Source organism: Canis lupus, chromosome 29 (genome assembly GCF_003254725.2).
Source record: "Canis lupus dingo isolate Sandy chromosome 29, ASM325472v2, whole genome shotgun sequence".
NCBI classification, from domain to species: Eukaryota; Metazoa; Chordata; class Mammalia; order Carnivora; family Canidae; genus Canis; species Canis lupus.
In genome coordinates, this window is record NC_064271.1 from 39,999,988 (window position 1) to 40,017,746 (window position 17,759).

The window sequence follows — 17,759 nt, forward strand, 5'->3', positions numbered from 1 at the left end:
GGTAGGTATTAACTCTTTAAATGTTTGATAGAATTCATCTGTGAAGCCCTCTTGTCCTGAGCTTTCGTTGGGAGGCTTTTGATTACTGCTTTGATCTCCTTACCTAATCTATCCAGATTTTCTATTTCTTCATGATTCAGTCTTGGAAAATTGTGAATTTCTAGAAACTTTTCCATTTCATCCAGGCTGTCCAATTTGTTGATGTATAAGTGTTTATAGTAGTCTCTTTGATCCTTTGTATTTCTGTGGTATCAGCTGTAACTTCTCTTTCATTTGAGTCTTCTCTTTTCTTCCTTGTGAGTCTAGCTAAAGCTCGGTCAATTTTATCTTTTCAAAAGTCAGCTTTTAGTTTCCCTGATCTTTTCTATTGTCTCTTTAGCCTCTTTTTTATTTACTTCTGCACAGACTTTTATGTCCTTCCTTCTACGAACTTTGGCTTTGTTCTTTTTCTTTTAGGTATAAAGTCAGATTATTAGAGAACTTTCTTATTTCTTAAGGTAGGCCTATAATGCTATGAATTTCCCTCCTAAAACAGTTTTTGCTACCCATAATAGACTTTGGTAAATTGTACTTCCATTTTCATTTGTGCTAAAGTATTTTTTTTAATTAAAAAAATTATTTAAGTAGGCTCCACACTGGGTATGGAGCCCAGTGGGGCCTGAACTCTGAGATCAAGATCTGAACTAAGATCAAGAGTTTGGCACTTAACTATGTGAACCACCCAGGAGCCCCTCAAGGTATTTTTTCTTCATTGATATCTTCATTGACACACTGGTTGTTCAGTAGCATGTTGTTTAATCTCTAAATATGTGTCGTTTTTCTAGTTTTCTTCTTACAATTGATTTCCAGTCTCATACTACTTGGTCCAGAAAGGATGCTTGATAGGATTTCAATCTTCTTAAATTTTTTGAGACTTGTTTTGTGGGATAACGTATGATCCATCTTGGAGAATGTTCCATGTGCGCTTGAAGGGAATGTGTATTCTGCTGCTTTTGGATGGAAAGTTCTTTATGTATCTATTACGTCCATCTGATCTAATAAGTTAAGCTGATGCTTATTGATTTCTTATTTAAGTGATCTATCCACTGATGTAAGTGGGGCATTAAAGTCCTCTACTATTATCATATTGCTGCCAATTTCACCCTCTAGGTCTTTAATGGTTGCTTTACATATTTAGGTGCTCTTATGTTGGGGTGCATAAATATGTACAAATGTTATAATCCTCTTGTCGGATTGACCCCTTATCATTATGTAATGCCTATGCCTATCTTTTTTCTTTTACTACAGTCTTTTTTTAAAGTCAACTTTGTCTGACATAGGTAGAGCTACCCCGCTTTCTTTTGGGTTCTATCTGCATGAAATATCTTTTCCCATCTCTTCACTTTCTGTGCATGTCTTTACATCTGAGGTGAGTCTCTAGTAGGAAACATATAGATGGGTCTTTGTTGTTATTGTTTAAACCTATTCAACTGCTCTGTCTTTTGGAGAATTTAGTCCTTTTACATATAAAGTAATTATTGATAGGTACTTATTGACATTTTGTTAATTGTTTTCTGGCGGTTTTATTGTTCTTCTCTGTTCCTTTCTTCTTTTCTTGCTCTCTCCCCCTTTAATAACTTTCTTCAGTGTTATGCCTAAATTTCTATGTTTTACATATCCCTAATAAGTTTTGCTTTGCCATTACAATGAGGCCCACATATAACATCCTATATGTAAAAATCAATCTATTTCCATTTGATAGCAACTTAAGTTTAAATGTATTCTTAAAACTCTACACTTTACCACCCCACCCCCAGTTTTTTTTTTTTTAAGATTTTATTTATTCATGAGAGATGCAGAGAGGCAGGCAGAGACACAGGCAGAGGGAGAAGCAGGCTCCTTGCAGGGAGCCTGATGTGGGACTCGATCCCAGGACTCTGGGATCATGCCCTGAGCCAAAAGCAGATGCTCAACCACTGAGCCACTCAGGTGTCCCCCATGTTTTGTTTTTGATGTCATCTTATTTTGTGTATCCTTTATCAGATTATTGCAGTTACAGGTTAAAAAAAATACTTTTATTTTAATCCTCGGATTAGCTTTATAAATAATTTATCTACTGTCTTTATTATATATTTACCTTTACCAGTGAGATTTAGATTTCCAGTGTTGTCTTGTTATTAATTAATGCCCTTTCTCTTCAGCTTAAAGAAGTTCCTTTAACATTTCTTATAAGTCTGGTTTATTGGTGATCAACTCCTTCAGCTTTTGCTTGTCTAGGAAAACTCTTTACCTCTCCTTCAATTCTGAATGATCATTTTGCCAGATAAAATATTCTTAGTTGAAAGCTATTATCTTTCAGCACTTGGGATACATGGTACCACATTCCCTTCTGGCCTGCAAAGCTTCTGCTGAAAAATATGCCTTATCTTGTTACCAGTTGTTTTTTCTCTTGCTGCTCTTAAGATGGTCTTTAACTTTTGACATTTTAATTATAATGTTTCTTGGTGTGGATCTTTTGGGGTTCATTTTATTTGGAACTCTCGGGGATTCCTGGATATGGATGTCTGTTTTCTTCCCAGGTTAGGAAAGCTTTTAGCCATTATGTCTTCAAATAAGTTTTTTGCCCCTTTCCTTCTCTCTTCTCTCTCTGGGACCCATAAAATGCAAATGTTATTCTGCTTGATGTTCCATAGGTCCCTTAAACTATCTTCATTTTCTACAATTCTTTTGGCTACTCTGTTTGGATGAGTTACACTGCCCTGACTTCTAGATTACTGGTCCTTTCTTCCGCTTCATTTAGTCTGCTGTTGAATGCTAGCTCTAGTGTATTTTTCAGTTCAGTTACTATGTTCTTCAGTTCTGTGAGTTTGTTAGGTACTTTCTTATTTTTCTATCTCTGTTGAAGTTCTCATTATATTCATTCTTCTCTCAAGTTCAGTGAGCATCTTTGTAACAATTACTTTAGCAGGGCAGAGACCCCTAGCTTCTCAAGGAGTGGCTCCATTTGTGAGATCCATCTTGAATGTGTGTTGCCACAATGGGTGGGGTTTCTGGCAAGACTGCACATCTGCCTCTTCTACCTGTCTCAATGTGGCTCTATTACTGCCTGCTATGAAGGGGTTGTTTGGCTAGTTTTCAGATCTTATTCAAAGGAAATTGTTCCATAGGTAGCTATAAAGTCAGTGAGTCCATGGGCGGGGGGTATAGTTCCTATACCATCATCTTGAACACACCTTCCATAACATATATTGTAGAAATTAGTAGTGATTTTTAAAACGGTTTGTTTCTTAGATAAGAAGAAAAAAGGGATGAGCATTTATATTTTAAACTCATAAGCTGGACTGAGAGAATTGAACAAAATTTTGAACCACATTTAGAGAGTAGCCATAGTAATTTTTTAAAAAGTCTCTCCTAGACAAATCTGCCTATTATTGAAGAGTAAACTCAAATGCATTATTCTATAGGTGTAGCCAGAAAAGGAAAAAAGAAAAAGAACATTTACTCAACATCTATACACGTGCTAGGCACTTCCACATTTTACTATTTTTATGATTTAAATTTTGTTAAGTGGTAATTACATACATTTTACAAAAAAGTGAATTGAGTCATATACAGTTAAAGTTTTCCCACTATCTCACAGCTAGTTTTTATAAAAATGCATGATTTTCTATTATACTTTGCTACCTTCAGAAATAAATATTACAGAAATATTTAACTTATCTAAACCTTATCATGTATTTAGGGAAAGCCACTGATAAGAGGAAAAAATGAAATTATCATATGAAGTATAAAAATGCTAAAAGTGATCATTCAAATGCTAAAAGGAAGTGAAAAGTAAAGCTGTGACTAATTTAGGGTGTCAGTAAAAGGCAATTTCAAATAGGTTAGGTTTGATAGAGTAATTTTACCAAGGTGTGTAAGAACCAAGCCACAGTTGAGGATTTTAGACAATTTGGAAAACCAGAAGACCTGGGAGTTACAAAAGCTCTTTAGAGAGGTAGGAGACAGATGAAGAATATGGACCTCAAGTTTGACTTTTCAAATTTAAAAAAATTTTTTAAAGATTTTATTTATTTATTTGAGAGAGAGAGAGAGAAAGCAAGCAAGAGAGGGAAATCAAGAGAGAGCACACATAAATGTGGGTAGTGGCAGAGGCAGAAGCAGATTCCCTGCTGAGCAGGGAGCTCAAGGTGGGGCTTGATCCTAGGACCCTGACTGAGCCACCCAGGTACCCTGACCTCAAGTTTTAAGCAAGACTTTCAGATTTCAACTAGCACTTAAGGCATACAACACAAAGCAAGATTTAAAAAAAAATTTTTTTTTTTTGAGAGAGAGAGAGAGAGAAAGAGTGCCTACACACACATGGTGTGGGAGAGGGTGGGTAGAGGGAGACAGAGAGAAAGAATCTCTAGCAGGCTCCATGCCCAGTGCAGAGCCTGATGCAGGTATAATCTCACAACCCCAATATCATGCCCAAGCCAAAATCAAGAATTGAATGTCCACCCAAAAGCTCCAAGATCAATATTCTTTAACTACACCATCATCAGGTAATCCCTATTCAAAAACCAAAGGTTCCCTGGCCAACCAAATTAAATCTAAAATCCTTAATCTGGCATTCAAAGCCCTTCATGGTCAAGCCCCAGCCTGTCCTAGTCTACTTTTTCAAGTTTTACCTCTTTCTATATGTTCTCTCTGTTATAGTCAAACCAGAATACCAGCTATTCCCAGAGTATGCTCTGAGTTTCCTCACCTACCTCTTGAGACCAATATGCGCCTCCCCCTCACCACGCTATTCTGAAATTTTGCCAATTCTTAAAGATGCAGTCAGTTAAGTAGCCTCATAATTGTTTCATCTTTAAATTCTCATACCATTTTATCTGTACCACTTTATGGCACTTATGTTCTACTAGGTTTTATTTATGTTTTTATTCTTTATTTTTTTAAAGATTTATTTATTCATGAGAGCCACAGAGATAGAGAGAGAGGGGCAGAGACACAGGCAGAGGGAGAAGCAGGCTCCATGCAGGGAGCCCGACATGGGACTCGATCCCAGGTCTCCAGGATCAGGCTCTGGGCTGAAGGTGGCACTAAACCGCTGAGCCACCCGGGCTGCCCTACTAGGTTTTATAAAGATTTGTATACCTGCTTTTCCCTCAAAAGATTGAAGGTTCCTAGAAACAACTCTGTGCTCTTTAAAGCACCTACAATAATGCTTGCACATATATATGCCATGAATCTGTACTGAGTATGACCAGCAGTTAAAAGCAGCAGCAGCTTCTCAACCTAGAGTTTGACAAAAATCAAAGGCTTCATTTTCGACATCTGTACTAGTATTCACAGAAAACAGGAACCACACCCTACACATCAATTGCTTCACTAGACTGACAGATTTTAAATTTACAAGCAAATGTCCGGGTGCATTTAACTAGTATCTAATTATGAATTCTAAGTATTGAGCACGGCAGAGCCTACTTAAAAAAGAATTCAATCTCATGATAATATACAAAAATGACTTCTTCTCTTGCCAAGAAGCACAGCTGTTTAGTTAGCAAATAAAAAATGATGATGCATGCATATATTCACCACCAACAAAATTTAGATAAAAAAGTGCATCATTTCAAAAAGTATCTGCACAGGGACAGCTGTACAGTGCTGACTGCTGTAAAGAAACCACTGTATAATAATGAAAGTAAAGCTAGTAAAGCCCAAATAAATACTACTGTGGAGCTGGTTATTCCATCACATCCCTAACAAAGCAATTACAATCTTCTCACCACACTGCAAGGTTTCACACTTTGTGTTAGAGGGAAAAAAGAATGAAGGAGACACTGGGATTTAAGACATGCACCATAAAGTTTTAATAAAAGTACAATGAGATAAGCACTGTGATAAAAAGAGTAGCAAAGAGGTAAGGAAGCAAAAAAGGAAGAGTGAAGGTATGGCTTGAAGAATGTAGCATTTGAACATTTGAAACGAGTGTGAAGAGTAAGTGGAACCTCAAAGGCAAAACAACGGTAAAGGTACAAAGCTCTGCAAGAAAATGTGTGTTAAGAAAATTTACATGTACAGAGACAGCAGAGGTGAGAGGGAGTTAGTAGAAAAATTGGAGAAAAAAATAAGACCAGATCTTGTTGGTTCCTGAAGAGTTCTTTGTGAAGCTTCTGGAAGGAGTGGTCTGATGAGTTGGTAAGAGTGAAGTTTGCAACAGGAAAATAAAGAATAGAGATCAGGTCAGGACTGCTCTAACTACAAGTGGAAGAAGAAAGCTGAAATAAACCCACAGGTTTCTGGTCTAAGCAATAGGGAAGCCAGTAAAACCACTATTAGTTTTCCATAAATTTGAAGTCGTAGCAAACATTTGTTGACCATTTACTCTGTACAAAGCGGTAATGAAACAACAAGTACTCTAACAATCTCTGTGAAGGTGCAGTCAGTCGAGTAGCCTATAGACAGCTATAAATCCAAGTTTACATGCATAAAACTACATGTAATTCATGAGTGACATATTAGGGAGTGTGTCTACAGGAAAGAGAAGATGGGAATAAATGATAAAGAAAACAAAACATAAGACAAGAAAAGAGTGTGATACCCACGCAGGTGCTATGAGCTAAGGAATATCATTAACTTAAATCTGTGCACTGAGTCTAAAGGAGCAGAGAAGAAACAAACCAAAAACAAAAATAAAATAAAGTAAAATAAAATAAAATAAAATAAAATAAAATAATAAAATAATAATAAAATAAAATAAAATAATAAAATAAAATAAAATAATAAAATAAAATAATAAAATAAAATAAAATAAAATAAATAATAAATAAAATAAAATAAAATAAAATAAAATAATAAAATAAAATAGAAGTGAAGTCCAGGGGCAAAGTGTTTAGTTAGGAGGTAACTGTGGCAGGGGGAACATCTAGAAACAACTGTAAAATGACTAGAAATTCAATCTGGGCCTTAAAGTCAAAGTAGCAGGTCAAACTGTTTAGGGGCGAGGGTGAGAGGGAGACAAGGCGGACAGACGATGGTGCACAAACCTAAGCCTCAGAGAAGGAACAGTCGCACCCCGGCTGGAGGAAGTAGGGCCAGGAGACAGCACAGCGGGAGAACAGAAATCTGGTAAGACACAGGAGAGTCCAACTGCAAAGAAAGTATGCATGAGACTACACAGCTCAGACACTGAACAGGAAGACTAAGGCTTTCAAATAGGAAAATATTAGTCAGTGCACAAAAGCAGGACACAGGACAGGCTGGAGAGACCACTGAAGCTAGAGTGAAGGCAAACAAAAACAAAACAAACCCCCAGAGGGTTTGTTTGAGTCACAATAACTGACAGCAGAAATAAAAAGGGGAAGAGAGATGTACTGAGGTATAGAGGACAGGGTTTAGAATATACGGAGGAAAAGTGAGTGCAAGGGGACTTCAAAGGTCTAAGCACAAGCCATTGGCAGACACTAGCTTTGCTTCAGGAGGGAGAAGGGACCGTGGAGTACCCTCAGGGTATCCGCCAGACAAACACAAATGCTGGCATCACCAGGGAGCCCCAGGCCCGAGAGACTGAGCAGTGGGGCAGGCCTGCTGGGGGATCTGCGGAGGGACTAAGAGGGCAAAGGACTGAACTCTGCGGGAAAGCCTCGTCCAGAAAGCGAGAGACCAGCAAGAGGAGAGAGAAGGAGGGAAAGAGAGCACAAAGCACCTTTTCAACATGCTTTCCTTTCACATGTCTCACAAGTCTCAGAGACTAAATAAATAACCTTATTGTGCCAAAAGGTCACAATAAGCATTGAAACACGTGGAAAAATTGAAGACTAATAGTAATGAATGTATAATAATAAAACGCTTCAGAAAGCACTGCCCTTTGACCCTGGAATTTTTAACCAGAAACTTATCCTGAGAAAGAAAAGTCTTGTGGAGGAATAGGGGGAGGGAACTATTTCTAATAATGAAAAACAGAATCCAAATTTCTATCCATAGAGAGGAAAGGCTAACTATACCACGAAAAAGCCAAATGTCTTAAAAGAATATATTTTACCACATAAAATTTTTAAATGTCAACACTGAAGGGAAAAAGCATTAAAGAAAAATATCTGTAACATAGGAAAGGTGGGGACGCCTGGGGGGCTCAGTGGCTGAGCGTCTGCCTTCGGTCCAGGTCAGGATCCCAGGGTCCTGGGATCGAGTCCCGCATCGGGCTCCCTGCATGGAGCCTGCTTCTCCCTCTGCCTGTGCCTCTCTCTCTCTCTCTCTCTCTGGGTCTCTCATGAATAAATAAATTCTTTAAAAAAATGACAACGGGTCAATATTTTTTAATATATAATATTAAACCAGTAATTAAACCAGTAAGAAAAAAAAGGAAAATACCCCAAAGAAAAATGGCTAAGATACAAACGGCAATTTCTAAAACAACAAATAAAAATGACCAGTAAATAGAATAATGTTGGTTCTCAGTGCTAATCAAAGAAATAAAAGTGAAATGATGTATTATTTGCCTCTCTCACATTAATAAACAGCACATGCAATATAAACTTTTTTTTTAAAGTCTGGAAATATATACACCAAAAATGTAGTGCCACTTGTCTCTAAGTACTAGGATAAAATATTTTTAAATTGCCTAATTATTTTATAATGAACACATATTCTCTCATACACAGAGAATACTTCATTGCTGAAGTAACAAAATGCGAAGAACAGACAGAAAAATTCAGGTGTACAAATAAAAAGTTATAGGTACAATTGATAAAAATATGAAAAAACAGTAAAGATCTTTTTAATTTCCCCCAACTATTGTCTAAATGAAACAAGTATAAAGAACTAAGTATAATTCTACCTAAAAATAGAAAGGATGAAAAAGTTGATGCAAAGAAGAAAACAGAAAATTCACATCACAAAATCTTAATCATTTTTAGAAGGAAGCAAATTTATCTCTACGGGTCAAGCGTTTCAAGATCAGGGTTAGCAATCTGAGTTAGACTGAAAACACAACAGAGAAAAGGAGTCAACTTGAGTCAACTTTGGGATGAGAAAAGGATCAGAGAGCAACTAGTACACAGGCCTGCTGGAAAACAAACCCTCAACAGTCACCGAAGCTGTGGCTTTTTCCAGGGGTGCTGGGCAGAAAAGGAAATGGTGGTATTTACAAGTTGAGAATTGACCAGATCTAGAGAGCCAAGGTCAAGGAGAGGACCACGAGGTGCCAGGGAGTTCACAGAACGTGAACTGCAAGGCTCAGCACCGGAGAGAAGACAGAAAACAGCCTGGGAGGCGACAAGGAGGACAAAAAGCTGGTTCATCAGGTGTGATGGAAAACAGCAACACAGGCTCTTGAATCAACACCTCCGGTGAGTTTAGGCCTTGAGACAGTTCAAACGATGACAAAGGTTAAAAAACTCGGTCATCCATGTGGGCCGCTCACGTGGAGCGGAGGTGGAAGTCACTGGAGCTGGCCCACCTTTCTGGTCTGAAATGAATGTACCTGTTACGTCAACCTCTTACATCCTTCATTTTCCTCTGACTCAGATACATGCTTTCTCATCTGACTGATAGAACTTGGGTGGCACTTAACCTCTCTGCACTTTATTCAACCACAAAATGAAGAGTAAGGAGATGGGAGAGTCAGTTCTATCAATGATTCTCAAACTTGACTGCACATTAAAATCACAGGTGCTTTAAAACAAACAAACAAGCAGGCAAAACTACCTATGCCTTGACCCCCAAACCCAGTAATTCTGACTTGGTTCTTGGGTGGAGTTCAGGCATCAGTATTTTTAAGACGCTCCTCAGGGAATCCTAATGTGTAGCCAAGCTTGAAAAACTAAATTACTTCTTTCTAAAGGTTGCTTCCTTTTTTTTTTTTTTTTTTTAAGATCTACTGATTTGAGAGGAAGAGAGAATGCGCGAGTGCATGTGTGCACAAATGAGCGGGGGGAGGGAGAGAGGATCCCAGGCAGACTCCCTGCTGAGCGTGGAGCGCCACGCAGGGCTTCATCCCACCACCCGGACATCAGACCAGAGCCTAAACCAAAAGTCAAATGCTCAACCAGCTGTGCCACCCAGGTGCCCCTAAAGGTTGCTTCCTTTTTAAAATTCTATGATTCTAGGTAAAGGACAACCACTTTGTTCATTTACTAATAAAACTACTGTGCACCAAGCACTCCCACAAACATCTTTCAGTAAATCCTCACAACACTTTGAGGCATGTATGTGTGTTCATCTCACACACTGTGAAGCTCAGAGAAATGAAGCAACTCGTTCAAGAGTCACAGGCCAGGAAGGCACAGAGCTAGGACACAGGTGTGTTTGCTCCAGTCCACCCTACCTGCAACCTGCTGTCTCCAGCACGCACAGCAACTATCTGAATGCCTTCTCTTCCTGCCCAGGACCTCAAAATTGGGACACCAGTTTGTGGTTTGTGTATTGGAGAGAAAACTAATTTGGGTGGGGGCAGGGAATTAACAGTACAAATTCTACAGTAATCTCATTGTAGAGTTAGTAAACACCTTCACCTAGAGAGCTCTGCAACCCGACACGGCACTCTGAAAGTCTATCTACGAAGCATACTTTATTCAGTTAAGCCAACAAGAACACTGCTATTGAGCATGCAGCTGGCGTACAAAGAAGGTTCTCAAAGATAAGCTTATCAATAGAAAAGCAATTTTTATATGCTTTGCATTAAGTAAGGCATTCTAAACCAAACTCTAAGATAATTCTGACAAAATAATAACTGACAGAGAAATTGAGTTGTTGTATCAAAGAGCTTAAATGTATAAACACGATCTTCAAATTTATCCTCAGGAATTACATCTATTTCCATCTAGCACAAATAGGTTCACTCACACTTTCTAATTATTATTATTTTTTTAAAAGATTTTATTTATTGATTCATGAGAGACACACCACAGAGAGAGAGACGCAGAGACCCAGGCAGAGGGAGAAGCAGGCTCCATGCAGGGAGCCCGACGTGGGACTCCATCCCGGGTCTCCAGGATCATGCCCTGGGCTGAAGGCGGTGCTAAACCACTGAGCCACCCGAGCTGCCCACACTTTCTAATTATTATTCTTTCATTGACACATTGCTTCTTCTTTGTTGATTATACTTAAATCTATTATCTACTTGGAAATTTCATAAACATTCAAATTCTGTATTCCCAGGCCAAAATTCATTGAGTTGGCAAAATAAATTCTCCCCCAAAAAAAGGAAAAGAAGAGAAGAAAAAAAGTATTAGGAAAGATTTAACTTCTATGCTCACGGAAAGGGCAATTTATTTTATTTTCAAGATTTTATTTATTTTAGAAAAAGTGTGTGTGAGCATGTGAGCGAGTACAGAGGGGAGGCGCAGAAGGGAAGGGAAAGGATCTCAGGCCGACTCCTGGCTGAGTGCGGAACCCCACCCGGGGCTCGATCTCACGACCCTGAGATCATGACCTGAGCGGAAATCAAGAGTTGGACGCTTAACTGATCGTACCCCCCCCCCCCAGGCTCCCCTGGAAAGGGCAATTTAATAAGACATTCATAAAGTACATTTACAAGGAACACAGGAGTCCTCGTCCATTCAAAGCTTTCCTGAGCGTTCGCTCCGATCTCCACACAGGAGGGATGAAGAAGCTAAGCAGGCTCCGCAGGTACCGGGGCAGCCCAGTGTGGTGCGTGCTGGACTGCAGTGGGGTCAGTGGATTAGTCTTGGGGAGAGGAAGGGGCTGGGGTAAGAGCAGCCCAGAGGAGGTTTCGCAAAGCACAGGCTCAAGTGAAAAGTTCACTACAAGATTCCTTGTAAATCGGCTCTCCGGGAAATAAGTAAACTGAGGAACTAAAATCAGAGAGAAGAGCCACGACAGGGGAAACCAGGTAGGCGGAGCCGGCCGGGCAACAGCGACGAGGTCCTGGAGTCAATGCTGGAGGGAGAACCAGGGGCTCAGGGTCCTACAGGCCTCACTTACATACCGGTTTGGCGGCTCAGTTTATGAAGTTCGCTAAGTCCCCTCACTCCTCGGTTAACTCTTCATCCAGAAAAACAAATGTGTACCGCGGTGTTTGCTTGACAATGAAGCCACACAAAAAGGATTTTTTTTAAGAACTAAGGAAATTAGGGGCCCCGGCGGCTCCGTGGTTGGGGCGTGACCCGGCGGCCGGGCCCAGTGGGGGGGGGAGCCCGCTTCTCCCTCGGGGTCTCTCCTGAGCACATACATAAGTGAAGCCTTAAAGAAAAGAACTACGGCAACTAGGAACCAAGTCTGAGCGTGACCTCCACTCCCACCTCTAGACTAGGGCGGGAAGTTGTCCAGGACGTGTCTTAGGGTCTATCCTGCGGCCCGGGGAGCCCGGGGTGCCGGGGAGCGCGCAGCCCAGGCCCTTCTCGCGGCGCCGGCGCGGGGCGCACGGTCACCCGGACCCCAGGGCCGCCGGCTCCGCCCGGGACACGCCTAATCCCTCGGGGCTGCCAGCGCCCGGGCGGGGTAAAAACACGAGGCAGCTTCCCTGGCCCGGGCTGACCCGCCGCCCCCGACCCCCCCGCCCCGGCGCAGGTGCAGCTCCCCCGGCGGGCGCGGCGCGGGGCGGGGCGCGGGGGGGCCCGCAGGGAGCCCGGCCACTCCGTCCTCAGCCCGGCCGCCCGCGGAGGGGCACGACCCGCCCGGGGCCGCCGGCTCCGGCTCCGGCTCCGGCTCCCAGCCGCGCCTTACGGCCCGCGGAGCCCGCTCCCCGCCCCGAGGCCCTGGGCGCTCCGGCTCCACCACCAGGGCCCGACGTCCCGCCCGCCAACTCCGTGCCCACGACGCCACCGCGGCCGCTCCCGCTCCCCTCGGCCCGCAACCCGCCGCCCGGCCCCTGGTCCCCCAGCGCCCCGGTTCCTAACCCCTGGTCCCTTGGTCCCCCGGTCCCTAAACCCCCAGCCCCCCGGTCCCCAACCCCCCTTGTCCCACAACGCCCCCCCAGACCCCCGGTCCCTAAACCCCTGGTTCCCCAGCTCCCCGGTCCCTACACCCCTAGTCCCCCGGTCCCTAACCCCCTGGTCCCTACACCCCCGGTCCCTAACCCCCTGGTCCCCCAGCCCCCCTAGTCCCTAACTCCCTGGTCCCCCGGTCCCCAAACCTCCAGTTCCCTGGTCCCCAACTCCCTGGTCCTCCCGTCCCCCCCCCCCCGTCCCTAACCCCCCAGCCCCCTGGTCCCTACCCCCCTGGTCCCCCCGCCCCCAACTCCCTGGTCTTCCGGCTCCCAGGTCCCTAACCCCCAGCTCCCTGGTCCCCCGCCCCCCGGTCCCTAACCCCCCAGCCCCCTGGTCCCTAGTCTCCCTGGTCCCTGGTCCCCAGCTCCCTGGTCCCTACCCCCCTGGTCCCCCGCCCCCTGCTCCCTGGTCCCCCGCCCCCCGGTCCCTAACCCCCAGCCCCCTGGTCCCCCCGTCCCCCAGCCCCCTGGTCCCTAGTCCCCCAGGTCCCTAACCCCCAGCCCCCTGGTCCCTAGTCTCCCTGGTCCCTGGTCCCCAGCTCCCTGGTCCCCCGCCCCCCGGTCCCTGACCCCCAGCCCCCGGTCTCCCCCGGTCTCCCCGGTCTCCCCCGGCCCCCCGGCGCGGCCCCTGCGGACGGACGGCGGCCTCTCGGGCGGGGCGGCGGCGCGGGCGGGGGTCCGTCCGTCCCGGGGCCCGCGGGGAGCGGCCGGGAGCGCCCCGTGTCCCGCAGACCCCAACATGGCGTCGGCCGCCGCCCGCGACGACGACACCTCCCCGCGCCGCAGACGGCCGGGACCGCGGGGGAAGCGCCGGAAAGTTTCGCTTCTCCCCGGGCCGGCCGGGCTCCCGCGCACACGCACCTCGGGCTTCGCCTGCCCGGCCGGGCGGCGGCGGCGGCGGCGGCGGCGGCGGCGGCGGGGGTCCGGCTCCTCCTGGCCCCGGGCTCCGGGGCGGACTCTGCCCCCCGCCTCCCGGGGCGTGTGCGGCGGCGGCGGCGGCGGCGGAGGAGGCGGAGGAGGCGGAGGAGGCGGAGGAGGAGGCCCGCAGCCGGCGCGATCCGGACCCTGCGGGCGGGCGCTCGCTCGCTCCCTCGCAGGTGACTCCCCCGCCCCGCGGGTCGAGCCCCACAACGGCCGCCCGCCGGCCTCTCCCCTGCGCGTGCACCGGCGCCGCCGCCCACACGCCCCGAGCCCCGGGCACGAGCGCCTCCGCCGGGCCCGCGCCCCGCCCCCCGCCCCTTGCGCCCCGCGCCGCCGCCCCGCCGCCCCGCCCGCCCGGTGGGCGTGGCCCAGCCGAGACCCCGCCCCGCCGCCAGGGTGGGCGTGGCCGAGGCCCGCCCCCACAGCCCGGGTGGGCGTGGCCGAAGCCGAGGCCCCGCCCCCGCCCCACCGCCGCCAGAGTGGGCGTGGCCGAGGCTGAGGCCCCCGCCGCCCGTGCCGCCGCCCCGCCCCGCTGCCAGGGTGGGCGTGGCCGAGGCTGGAGCCCCGCCCCCCCGCCGCCCCGTCCCGCGGCGAGCTCCAGGGGGCGGGGCCTCGGGCTCGGCCACGCCCACCCCGGCGGCCGGGCTGCTCCGGGACCCGGGGGCGTCCTGGGCGCGGCGGGCCTCGGGGAGGGGCTGCGCGTCTCCTGACCCGGTTCCTCGGAGGCGTCTCCCCGCCACGGAACGGGCGTCCCCGCGGACCTCGGGAACTTCCCGCGGGCGGGAGAGAAAGGCTCCTGGATGTACGTGCCCGGAGGCGCGCGGCCCGCGCTGCCCGCCGCCCCAGGGCCTCGCTCGCGCGCCCCGGGCCGGGCCTCCTTGACCCAGGGCGCCTCCCCCGCACTCGGGCCCGCGCCGCCCGCCGCACCCTCAAGGGCCGCCCGCCCGCCCGCCTGCCCGCCGCTGCGCTCCTGCGGGGCTTCCCCGACGCCCACAGCCTCACCCACCCACGCCGCGTACCTGCGAGCACTCCCAGGGCCCCGGAGGCCACAGGCCCTGGCTCCGGGACACCCGCACACCCCGCAACCCCGCACACCCTGGACACCGCGCACACCCCGGACACCCTGCACATCCCGCACACCCCGCACACCCCAGACACCGCGCACACCCCGCACACCCTGCACATCCCGCACACCCCGCACACCCCGCACACCCCGCACACCCTGGACACTGCGCACACCCCGCACACCCCGCAACCCGGACACCCGCACACCCCGCACACCCCGGGCACCGCGGACACCCCGCACACCCCGCAACCCCGCACACCCCGGACACCCGCACACCCCGCACACCTTGGACACCCCGGACACCCCGCACACTCCGACACCCCGGGCACCCCGGACACCGCGCACACCCCGGACACCGCGCAACCCCGGACACCCTGCACACCCCGCACACCCCGGATACCCCGGACACCCCGGACACTCCGCACACCCCGGACACCCCGCACACCCCGCACACCCTGCACACGCCGGACACCACGCAACCCCGGACACCCTGCACACCCCGCACACCCCGGACACCCCAGACACCGCGCACACCCCGCACACCCCGCACACCCTGCACACCCCGCACACCTCGGGCACCCCGCACTAGAGGCGTGCAGCTGCCAGGTGGGTCCGGGTGAGTCTTACCTTTTCCGCTGCTCGGTCATTGCAAGGCTGCTTAACCTTGGTTGAAGACTCAGGTCTTGGATTAGGGCCGCCAGCACCCAGGCTGCACGTGAGCGAGCACCCACCGAGGGAAGGTGAGCAGGCCTTGGTTCCGATCCACTTTCTTAGGATCCCAGGTTCTACTCCCTCCGGGTCTTCAGCTCCTATCCTCCCTCCCCTATTGCAATGTCTCAGAAACAAATCTTTTTTTTTTTTTTTTAAATAAAATTCGTAACTTGAACAAAATTAGCAAGAATGAACTTTTTTTTAAATGGGGAACCATCTAGTATTGCTGTTATACACATCTTTTTTTGTATGTATTTTTTAATTGGAGTTCTATATGCCAACATATAGCATAACACCCAGTGCTCATCCCGTCAAGTGCCCCCCTCAGTGCCCGTCACCCAGTCACACTCCCCCCCCCCCATCTTCACACATGTGAGTCAGTTGTCTCTGTAGAGGAGTTTGAATGTCCCCAGGATGCTCGTTTTAGCCATCACCCTACCCCCCCACCTTCATGCAGCCTCATCCCCCTCTACATGCAAACCAACAGTTTATCAGTGAGGGGGGGTGGGTGGGAAAGGTGAGCTCAATCATCCCAAATCTCTTTTTTAAAATTTTGAGATTAGGAGTTGCTGTGTCCAGTCTACACCAATGATCACCAAACATTTTTGGTCACTCGACCATCAATAATAATGTTTACCTGCTCTCCCCTTCCAAAATACTTATTTAGCTTAACCTAAAATGCAGGGAGTGAGAAGCCAAAAAGACCACAATGAAAGTATCAACCTCACAGTATGATTATGAAGATTCAATGAGTTAATATTGAACTCACTGGCTAAAACATAGTGCCTGGTGCATGGCTAAGTGCTACCTAAGTGCTAGATAACAATTATTGTGTATAATGCATATTCATTTCATACGTAATAATCTATGTAATATATATATTACACATATCTTTAAGTATGTACCTAATTTATTAGGCACATTATAAAACATACACACAAAAAATCAGAAATAATTATTTAAAACATGGTGTGGGGTGTCTTTCTTCATGTTTTGTCCCCAACCTGGGCTGTGCACAACCCAATTTGGACTCCACAGATTCAGAGCTGTACTGACGTGTATGCTAGCCACTAACCACACATAGTTATAAAAATTCAGTTCCGCAGTCACACTGACCACACTTCAAGTACTTAATAGCCACATGACTACTGGACAGTGCAGTAAATACTACAGAAAGTACTATTGGATAGCCCTGACCAACCCAAAATAAGCAAGGGACTAAGGCAATAGGATCAACTTAGGACTGGGCCGTGTAACCACGGCACCACGTTCACATGGAGTGATAGATCGCTCTCTGAGCTTCACATCTCCTCTGTAAAATGAAGATAAAAATAGGAACTACTTCCTGGACTGCCGAGCGGAGGAAATGAGATAAGGTGTGTAAAGTCTCTAGCCGAGTGCCTGAAACCTAGAGGAACTTGGAAATATTGGTAAAAGTTGAGTTTAACCCACTTCGATAAACCCGAAAGGCGAAGCTCTCATTATTGTCCTTGATTCTAGTGGGTAAGTTTTTCGAGGTATTTATTTTGGAAAAGACAAGCGTTTGGTGAACTTTGAGTTGAAAGAAGAGCATTCAAGGAAAGCTGGCAAACACCTGGATTTTATTCACTCTTGGACGTCTTCCTTCTGAAGACCTTGGTCTGCTAGTCGCGCCCATCTCAGGGACCTCGCACGGCCACCCAAAAACCTGATGAGTCAGCAGCATCTCATCCTCTTCCCTCTTTCCTCCGTGCAATTCTTTTGCTTCCAAAATATTGTAGGCTCTGCCTCCAAAACCCTTCATCTGAAATCCTCTCCTGTCCTTGTGTCCCCTGCATGAGGGACAACACAGGATTGTACTCCTTCCCCGCAGGAGCTTTCCGTGGCTCCCCACAGAGGCTGCCGTGTACAGTTGTACAGGTCGTGGTCGAATTATACTTTGGAAGAGGCCCTTTCACACTGGAGCATTGCAATTTTTGTATTTATTACAAGTATCCTGGGGCAGATTTCAAAGAAGTGCCTTGTTCTACTAAAAACAAGATAGAGATGCCTTGAGGAGTGGATCCAACAAGATAGAGATGGATCCAACAAGATAGAGATGCCTTGAGGAGTGGATGCCTTTTTCTAATTTGCCCAGAGGTGCTCCCCGGAGTAGGGACTTTACTATTT

The 17,759-nt window shown here is 47.4% G+C and overlaps 1 protein-coding gene across 2 annotated transcripts in view; it reads right to left on the minus strand.

Moving 5' to 3' along the window:
* PLEKHF2 (pleckstrin homology and FYVE domain containing 2) overlaps positions 1-14,051 on the minus strand; it is a 29,779-nt gene extending 15,728 nt beyond the window's left edge. The window contains exon 1 of one of the 2 annotated variants that reach the window (XM_025433575.3): positions 13,775-14,051. The gene's annotated coding sequence lies outside the window, so the exon portion shown is untranslated. Of the gene's footprint in view, positions 1-11,914; positions 12,328-13,774 lie in introns of those variants that run through there. The other variant, XM_025433576.3, reaches the window with a different exon arrangement.
* Between the last annotated feature and the right edge of the window lie 3,708 nt (positions 14,052-17,759).